We start from the raw sequence: 8,840 nt of genomic DNA on the forward strand, positions 1-8,840 counted from the left end.
GTGAAATTTTATCAGTTTCTTCTCAAGAGATTGATAAGAGTGCAGCTTGTCCAGCGTGAGAAAGGTGAAAGTGCTCTTCACCATTGTACGGGAACTGTTAGGTCATGGCCTAAATCAGTGGCTGAGCACCTGGTGAAGAGGGGTGGTGAGCCTTGGGAGCACAGGTGGAAGCAATTCACCTGCGTGACTGGAAGGGGCAAACCCTGGGTCCACACTTTCCTAACCTCATTTAGGGGCTGGTAGCCAACAGAGAAATATCTCTTTGGGGAATGTTTGGGTTTCCTTCTTGGAGTTTTCCAGAAAAGCCCTTATCTCTGGAGTGGGGTGAGCTATTTCTTCTTTATTATCAAATTGTGACTGATACCTTTCTGAGTTGTCTGAAAACTGGTCAGAAGCAACTGTGTACCTCTATTTCATACCATACAACTGTGTATTTCTCTTTCAGCTGTGTCAAGCCTGGGAAGAGGCAAATATCTCATTCTTAAAGAGGAGGTCAGCCCAAAGCCCTGTCTGACAGAGGACTTGACCATTGCTCCTTGCCCTGTCTAGCATAGACAGACCATTCCTTACTTTTTCTTGTTGTTTTTTTTTTTTTTTTTTCCTGGAAAATATATCTCTTCCTCAGATTCCTGTAGGTTTTTCTTCTCTGCTTGTTGTTCTTCTCTTAACATCCCATCTAAACCTTACAGATCCTCAGAGGGGAGGTTTGCTGGCAAGGGGATACCTTACTGTCTCCCATTCTTTTGCTCTCTGTCTCTTCTCCCTCTCCAAAGAGTCACGTGGGCTAGTTGGAGTGAGTAGTAGAAAACTAGCAACTAATTAGTACCATTTGGAAAGAGAAAGGAAGCTCTAAATGTGACTGAGCTAGGAAAAAAGTTGGTTCCTATCATGGAGATTCCCAAGAAAATATACATGGAATAAATGTCAATCACTTGTGCTGGTCTGTTAATGCAGGTGCAGTGCTATATGAGTGAACAAAAATTGTAAAACTAATACTTACTAGTTTCTTACCTTTAACAAAAGGCAGAAGGGTTGAAATCACGCAATCAGCTATATACCAACGAGTATGATCTGTACGTGCATGACCTCAGCAAGAATTTTTGAATTAAAGAAAAATTAGATTTAACTGTCAATGTGAAATGTCTTAAAATGCAGAGTAGATTTAACAAAGAGGCCTAATCACATATTTTGAGAATATAACTGTTTCTTCACCTGAAAGAACAGAAGAATGTGTAGAAGAACTATTTGCTCAGGATTTCAGTAAATTTTATCATGAGAGCAGCTAAACAGTATCTCTGAGCAGTGTAAAACAAAACCATGAGAGCAGATCTCAGGAAAACTAAGTTTCTATTTTACAGTACTACTTCTTAAAGCAGACTAAATTTGAAAATCTGAAATGCTTTAAAGCAAATAGATTCTAGCATGAAAACTTGGTTTATTTTGCTGGGTTGTAAACTTCATGCAATCATTTGCAACAAATACTTGCCATTATTATGATAATATAAAAGCCTGCTGTGCTCAGAGTATAGAAATCTTTGATGTTGTATTCAGTGTTGTACTGTGGTGCAGATGGACATTTCTTTCGGATTCTTTTTCATACAAAAAAATATATATCTAATTATTTCTTAGACATATCAGGATACTGAAGAAAGGAAGAAAGTACTCTTTTACTTCTGAGATGATGACATGAGTAAAGCTCTGATTTTGTGGGGGGAAAAAAAAAAAGTTATTTTAAAGTTTTCAGCATAAAGCACTAGATAATTCACTATTTTTATTCTGCGGCTATTATGTTTATCCTTTGGTTTAGTGGAGTTGGCATGCTCATAAATCCCACCTTTCCATGGCTGTTATTTCTGTCTGTTAGATTATTTTTTTATTCGCAAGGCAATAAAAGGTCACTGAAAAGAGGAATATAATATTCAGTCTCATAAAATAAAGTTAAAGAGTATTTAGCATTTATATCTTTCCAGGGCGGTAAACAAAATATGGTTTATTTGACTCAATGAAGACCTATGATGCTGAAAAATACAAATTTAATGACTTGTTTTAACAGAGTAAGATAAATCTTTCAAGACAAATCTTCACTAATATCATGTTGTTCCCGGGGAATTCCACTATACAATTATACAAGTGTCCACAGAAGGAGCAGCACCTTGGCTCTTACCTGCCAGAATTATTTATGAGATGCACAAGTAGATTTCTTAACTATTTCTGGATCATCAGCATGTTTCAAAGTTGCTCATCTATTATAAAGAAAAAACCCAAACATTTCTTAATGAAGTTTAGTACTAAATTAGATCATAACATTGAAGGAATAATAGTTTGGTTTTTTTGTTTTACATCAAGCCCCATTTTGACCAAGGGCTGGTTCCTGCAGTGCATTTTTGAATCCCCAGAGCTGAACCCAATGAATTCATTTTGAAGTAACATTTAATTCTGCTTAGTAGGAAAATTTAATTCCGATTGAGAGGCTTGTTTAAAAATATATATTTATATATATCTGCTAACTAACTAAAGGTACTAAGATGAATACCAGTGCCAGAATAAGAAAAAAAAATTGGAATAAAATTATATGTGATAATAAAATGAAAGAATTTTAATTGTTTAATGCATCTTTTAATGCAACCTGAAAGAATGGGAGTTCTGACAAAATCATATGGAGCCCATAGAACTCTTTAACAAGGAGAAGAATTTTATATGCATTGTCCAGATTTTTACTGATTTAGCTCATGTATTAATTGTGATCTTTTCTGCATACTTTGAATAGGGGATAAAGAAAGTTACCTTTCAAACTGAATGCTGTAACCAGGTTATTTTCTGACATGGATTGAGCTTGAGATTTTAGAGTAAATTTAAGCACCTTTCTACATTTTGCCTATGGCTTCTCTCAGTTTTTACTTGGTTTTATCTCTCACCAGTCTCAGCCTATTCATAGAGAGAGATGAAAGGATTCAAAGGCGCGCAGGGGAAGAAAATTGTACTATCTGAATTTATGTTCAAAAAAGAACTGGAATTTCAAAGGCACTTGAAATCAAAACATATTATTGGTGAGAGAATATTAAGCATAGGTATTTACCATTAGCTTTGCTTAAATGACCCACTTTTTCATGGATTCATAGAATCACAGAATGGCCTGGGTTGGATGGGACCCGAAAGATCATCCTGTTCCAACTCCCTACCATGGGTGGGGTTGTTACCCACTATATCAGATTTTCAATGAAACACTGAAGCAGTTTTGGCTGTGGGAGGTGGGAAGATGGATAAAGGAGAACAAATTCTGATACCTTAAGATAGGTATTTAATACTGGTTGTTTCCCCTTTGTGTTTAGTTTCTAGCATTCCCACTGAAGTCTGGGAGAGCTTCAAGCACTCAGAATCTGTTAAAACCAAGGTTCTTTCTTTATGCGTCCAAGATCAAGCAGAAGATTGTTTTTGTGGTTTGTCTTTTAGTAAATCTTAATCTCTTAATCCTTTTTTCTTTTTTTCCTACTGAGTGTAATTCAGTAGGCACGCCTGCTTTGTAAAGAGTTAGATTCAATGGAATTGGGATGTACTCGCCTTATAAACACAGAAGACAAGACCTCCAGGGATCTCTGCTGCTCTCCCTATACATTCCTACCTATACCTAGAGCACGTTTGCTTAAAGAACTTTATGTTAATGACATCTTAAAGAAATTAAGGAAATGAACCTTATAAACAAACAGGAAGTAGGAAAAGTGAATATTCCTTTGCACAATAGTTTTGATAATCAAATTCCCTGCACTGCTCACTGCCATCCCATTAACTGGGTACCAAAACTGTTTTCAATTTCAGCAGGTTTTGGCTGCTTATTAGGCCAAATCTCAGAGACCTTTGTCAATCACAATAGCACACATTTGAAATCAAAGCACAAATCCTCCCCTTGCTCACTTGATTTCGGTTTTGAAGAATTGTCTTCTTACATCAGAGTCTAAATATCACAATCTTCCAGAAGAAAAATCTTCTGATTTATGTGCATGAAAATCTGCATCTCCATTAAGCAAGTAATTTTTGGCTGTTATGCTTTTTCATTAAAGGAGTGGTACTGCCCTGATGCCACTGTATCTACTAGAAAGAGATTTTTGGCAGAGGATCTCAAAGAGTGATGGAAGTTTGATGGAACTCTTTTTCTTCCTTCCTGTCTCAGTATTGAAAATCAAATATAATCACTATTTATCCTTCCACCTGCAGAGCTCCCTGCCTTGGGCTTCTCAAGTGGCACCTTGTAACTTCATAACTCCCATAAATCAAGTAATCCTGTATTCAGTCTGAGAGATGCCATGAACTCATTTTTTAACCCAACAAGATTTATTGGGTGGTGATTTTTCATGCCTTCTGGCATCCCAAGACAATGGATATTTATATTTTTTGCTTCTAACTTATTCTCTAACATTTCAAAGCAATGACTGTATATCACAGTTTGTGTGCCAGAAGTATCACCTCATGACGAGCTCCTACGCATTTATACGCACATGATCTGAGAGTGCATCCATTTTTTCCATAACTTACAGTATCATAGGTTTTTACAATGAGAGAATGGAAGCATCTGGAACAGACTGTTTTTCCCTGTTGTTCTGAAAGACCCTGTGATGTGTTGGTATAACAGATTACCCCTCATTTGTGTTTCTAGAAATTGCTAAAATATAGGTGGTGTATTATGCCTTGATTGATAATCTTGTTACCAAGTCTTGCCAGCAAGTTTTCAAGAGACCAAAGAAAGGACAAAAACAAGTAAACAAACCTACCTAAATTTCAGTAATTGGGTACAAGATAGAGTTTCTCTCTTGTAGCGGAGTGTGCTGATACTCAAATGATTGAAGAATGATTGTCATCTGACCATATGAATATTGTAGGAAGAGGTAATACAGGACTACTAAGGTTTAGATGAACTTTTCTAATCTCATACTGAAATAGGGTGAGTTGAAGATTCTCTGAAAACCTGAATATTCATGTGAAGAGAAACAGTAGAAAAACTGAAGCATATTGGCACATCTCAACTAGGCTTAAGGTAGTTCTGGAATGAACTATTGAATTTCAGAAGAATGCTGAATGAAGCATTCTTCTGGAATAGGCCCTGTGCTGCAAAGCCTGGCTAAGAAACACATGGAAATGCAAAATAGTAAAGCTCAAAGATTCCTGAAGGAGTCATGTAATTGTTGTATTGAAGCCATACTCTAGTAAGTGATTGTCTGTTCTGGCTTTTGGTGAGTTTAGTTTCCTGATCACTGTGTTGTTTTGGTCAGATCACTAACATGCTGGAGAGCATAATGCTAACAGGTGCACTCATTCTTTTGCAATCTCATTTTCTCTAATTGACACCTCAATGATATGCAGAGATAGATCTCCACATTACAAGCATTAGGCTGCAATACTGATGTTATTAGGTGCCATCATTATGAAGTTGATAATACAGTAATTCAAACAAAATATTAAAAATATAATAGTATCTGTAATCTTACAGTTGTCTCCAACAATTTTACTGTGCCATGATGTGTAATATCACCTGAGATCACTTAAGCATGCCTTTTTTATAAGGACTTGTAATCAGAGCTCTTGAGTACTGTGAAGCAAAATCCCATCAGGGGAGAGCACATCTGGGCTACTGGCCTCAAGTAACAATGTTGTCCCATAACCTTCAAAAAATCCTGAGCTCAGACTAGTCACAGACACTTAAGCATTTCGCAGAGAAGTCATGAATATCTCTCACTATGCAGTATTTGAGAGGTAGGGCCTAAGCACTGACTCAAACACCAAAAAAAGAAAAGAAATGGTAAAGGTGGAATTGCTCTAATTACTGCTGGGAATGGGTCCATGATTATGGACAGAGAAGCTGGAGGGGTTCCTTCAAGATCACAGAACCAGGATGAAGTATGGTACTCAGAGGAAAAAATACCTTATGCTTTGTGCCTGCATCAGGAAAAGTCTCCCAGATTGTTTTAAGTTCAGGTTTAGAATTGAGCTAACATCAGGTTACACAAACTTGCTAAATTTTTGTCTTGATGTTCAGATCAATTGTGGTAAATATACCAAGAGGCGTATGATTTGTTAATATTTCTGTTCCCATTAACTTTGCCAGGATAATGGACTGTGATTAGACTTGCAGAATAAAGACTGTTACTTTTATTGTGTGATCTCCAAAGCAGATGGATTCAGGACAAGGACTTGGGCTGTAAGGTAAGAGTAATTTTTTCATACTTTGCTACCAATAGTTCTAAAGCTGGACTTCGTTTACTTCCACAACAAGCAGAAACAGACTTTACTATTATTACAATTTTGTGAAATTTAGAATCTGGAGAAATAACAGGAAAATTGATGTAACATGAAAAAAAAAAGGGGTACCTTTGATTTTTGGCCTGGGAGCACCCGCGAGCAGGTGTCCCCACCTGGGGTAGGGAGCCTGCTTTGGCAGGGGGGTTGGACTCGGTGATCTCTGGAGGTCCCTTCCAACCCCTACAACTTTGTGATTCTGTGATTCTGTGAAAATGCTATTAAGTATTGTTGTTTACAATTGGACAACGAGTGACAAAAAGGATTATGGACAGCAGTGGCTGATGCACTCAGTTTTATCTACTTTTTTTTTTTTTTTTCCAGATCCACAGTTTAACCAGTGATGTTATTCTAGTTTAGAATTATGTAGTAGTCATTTTCATAGTTGGAAGTGTTTATGGGAAGCATGTAGATCTTTTGGCAGTAAGCAAGAAGATTAAGTGTGCCGAATCTCAGCTCTCTTGCTGACCAACCCTATTGCTGTTATCAGCCTAGGAACACGATAGGAACTCAAGTGAGATCTGCATGCAATGTCAACATGAGTAATAAGCAACATATCTGGCACTCCACAGAAAAATTCTCTTCCACATAAACCCGAACATAAACCCACTTTCTGTCAAATTCACCTTACGTGTGGTCCAACTCAAACCTAGTCCCAGTCTCAACCCTAATTCAAATTACAGACTTAATTCTAATTTTTCTTGTCTCTTTCCCATTCTAGTTTTCTAGGCTTCTATGAAGTGCAAACTTCAAGCCTAAGTCCATTACTTCAGCCTTTCCTTTCTATAGCTCCAGAGAAACAAGAGATCATTCATTGACCTTATGTCATAAATCAATTCAAAAAAAGAGAAGGTCTCAATACATAAATAAGTTCTTTATTTAGTTATACTAATATCAGTAAATTAATATATTTCCCATACTGAATTTTGAACAGTAAAGTAAGAACAAACTTTGGTCCCCTTGGATTTTAATGAAGGGTAAACTAAGTCTCTTTTGAGTAAGTAAAAGTAAAAATAAGGTGGTCTTTTTCAAAAGTTTAACATTTCCCCCAAACTACTTTTATTCTTCTGAATGCACAGTTAGTTTTGGAGCCTTCTAGGAGGAGTTCTCTTGGGAAAGACTAGATCTGGAGGAAAAACGGTGACTGCACTGGCTCTCAGAAATGTGAATGTACTGAAGTTGTCACTCTGGAAAGCTGCAAAAATGGAGCAATCTATAAACTGGAAAGATATTGGAAACAAGACATGGTACAATTTGCAAGACTGCCTGAACCAAAGGACTGAAGTGAGAACTGATGACTGAAAAATTTACAGTAGTTCAGTTTGAAGTGTTTTTAACCATGTAGAGCACTCCCTTCAAACAGCACCAGGCAATCTCAACAGAGGGGCAGCCCACGTTTTGTAGCTGTTAAATACAAAACTTCATTCCTAGTAATAGTTTCAAAATATACACATGAAATGTGAAGGAGTCTTCAGAAAGACCTACAAAATGAAACTGGGTAAGATACAATGTGTACTGATTTCACATGTCCTCGAGGCGGCATAATTTAATAGACAATACTGGCAAATGTAATATGGATTATGTTAATAGGTTATGGATTATGCTAACAGTGTTTGAGAACCCTATAGAATATGATGGAAAATATTTATTTCTTTTAACCTTTGTGTTTGTAGCAAAGTCATAATGGTTTACTCAATTAATGAATTCAAAAGTAATTTAAAAGAGCTTAGCTTGCCTTACGCATTCCAGTATGGATAAAGATGACAAAATCTCAAAACCAACACAGCCTGGTTTGGCTCTGCACCATCACTCATCTTGAGGAAGAGCCTTAATGCTCTTCCAGAGATGACATCATGGACTAAGTCTAAATGTTTGGGGGGAAAAAAAAGTAAAAAATAGAAAGGAATTGTGTGTTCACACCCAGCTGATCGCATATCTGCATCCAGACATCAGCCTTCCAGCCTCAGCACTAAAAGCCCTGGAGACACCAGAAGCAGCTGTGCTGCTCTCCAGCTCAGCTCAGCGCTGCTCTGTGCAGGGTTGGGTGAGCTCTGCTCGGTGAGCGGTGAGGAGCCGGAGCCCGAACCCACCGTGCTGAGGAGGTTGCCACGGTTACCACAGGGATCCCTGCGCTCGGTGCTGAGATTCAGGGCTGTAATAGAGATGCTTTGCTTCACTAAACAGGAAAAAAAATTGCGAAATATAGAATGGTGATTAAGTAATTTACAATTGCTGCAGAAGCAAATAAAAATAAGCAGTAACAATTATATATAGACAAAATGCAAGAGCTGTAAAACTGTTGCTATTCCCTTAATTATATACAGATGTTTAAAACAAATGTTTTATAAACCCAGGGGGAATTTTTGACACAATGTGATTATAAATACAATCTCAATCTCTGTTATACTCTTTGCCACTCTCTTGTCTCAGCTGTCATGCCTGTGGACAGATAGTTTCAGTATGGGACAAGGTGAAGACCCATATTCAGCCTCAGCACAATTCCCGCTGCATTTAGTCGTAATGAGCCTCATCCTGCAGTACATTAACTGCAGTAC

General features: G+C 37.4%; 1 long non-coding RNA gene across 1 annotated transcript; it reads left to right on the forward strand.

Moving 5' to 3' along the window:
* Positions 1 to 236: 236 nt before the first annotated feature.
* On the forward strand, positions 237 to 8,623 carry LOC128086391 (uncharacterized). The gene is made up of 3 exons (XR_008209362.1): positions 237 to 324; positions 6,095 to 6,192; positions 6,610 to 8,623. It is a non-coding gene; the product is annotated as an uncharacterized LOC128086391 (long non-coding RNA).
* The last annotated feature ends 217 nt before the right edge of the window (positions 8,624 to 8,840 follow it).

The sequence above is a fragment of the Tympanuchus pallidicinctus genome, unplaced genomic scaffold (genome assembly GCF_026119805.1).
Source record: "Tympanuchus pallidicinctus isolate F22 unplaced genomic scaffold, pur_lepc_1.0 scaffold3, whole genome shotgun sequence".
In the NCBI taxonomy this organism is placed as follows: domain Eukaryota; kingdom Metazoa; phylum Chordata; class Aves; order Galliformes; family Phasianidae; genus Tympanuchus; species Tympanuchus pallidicinctus.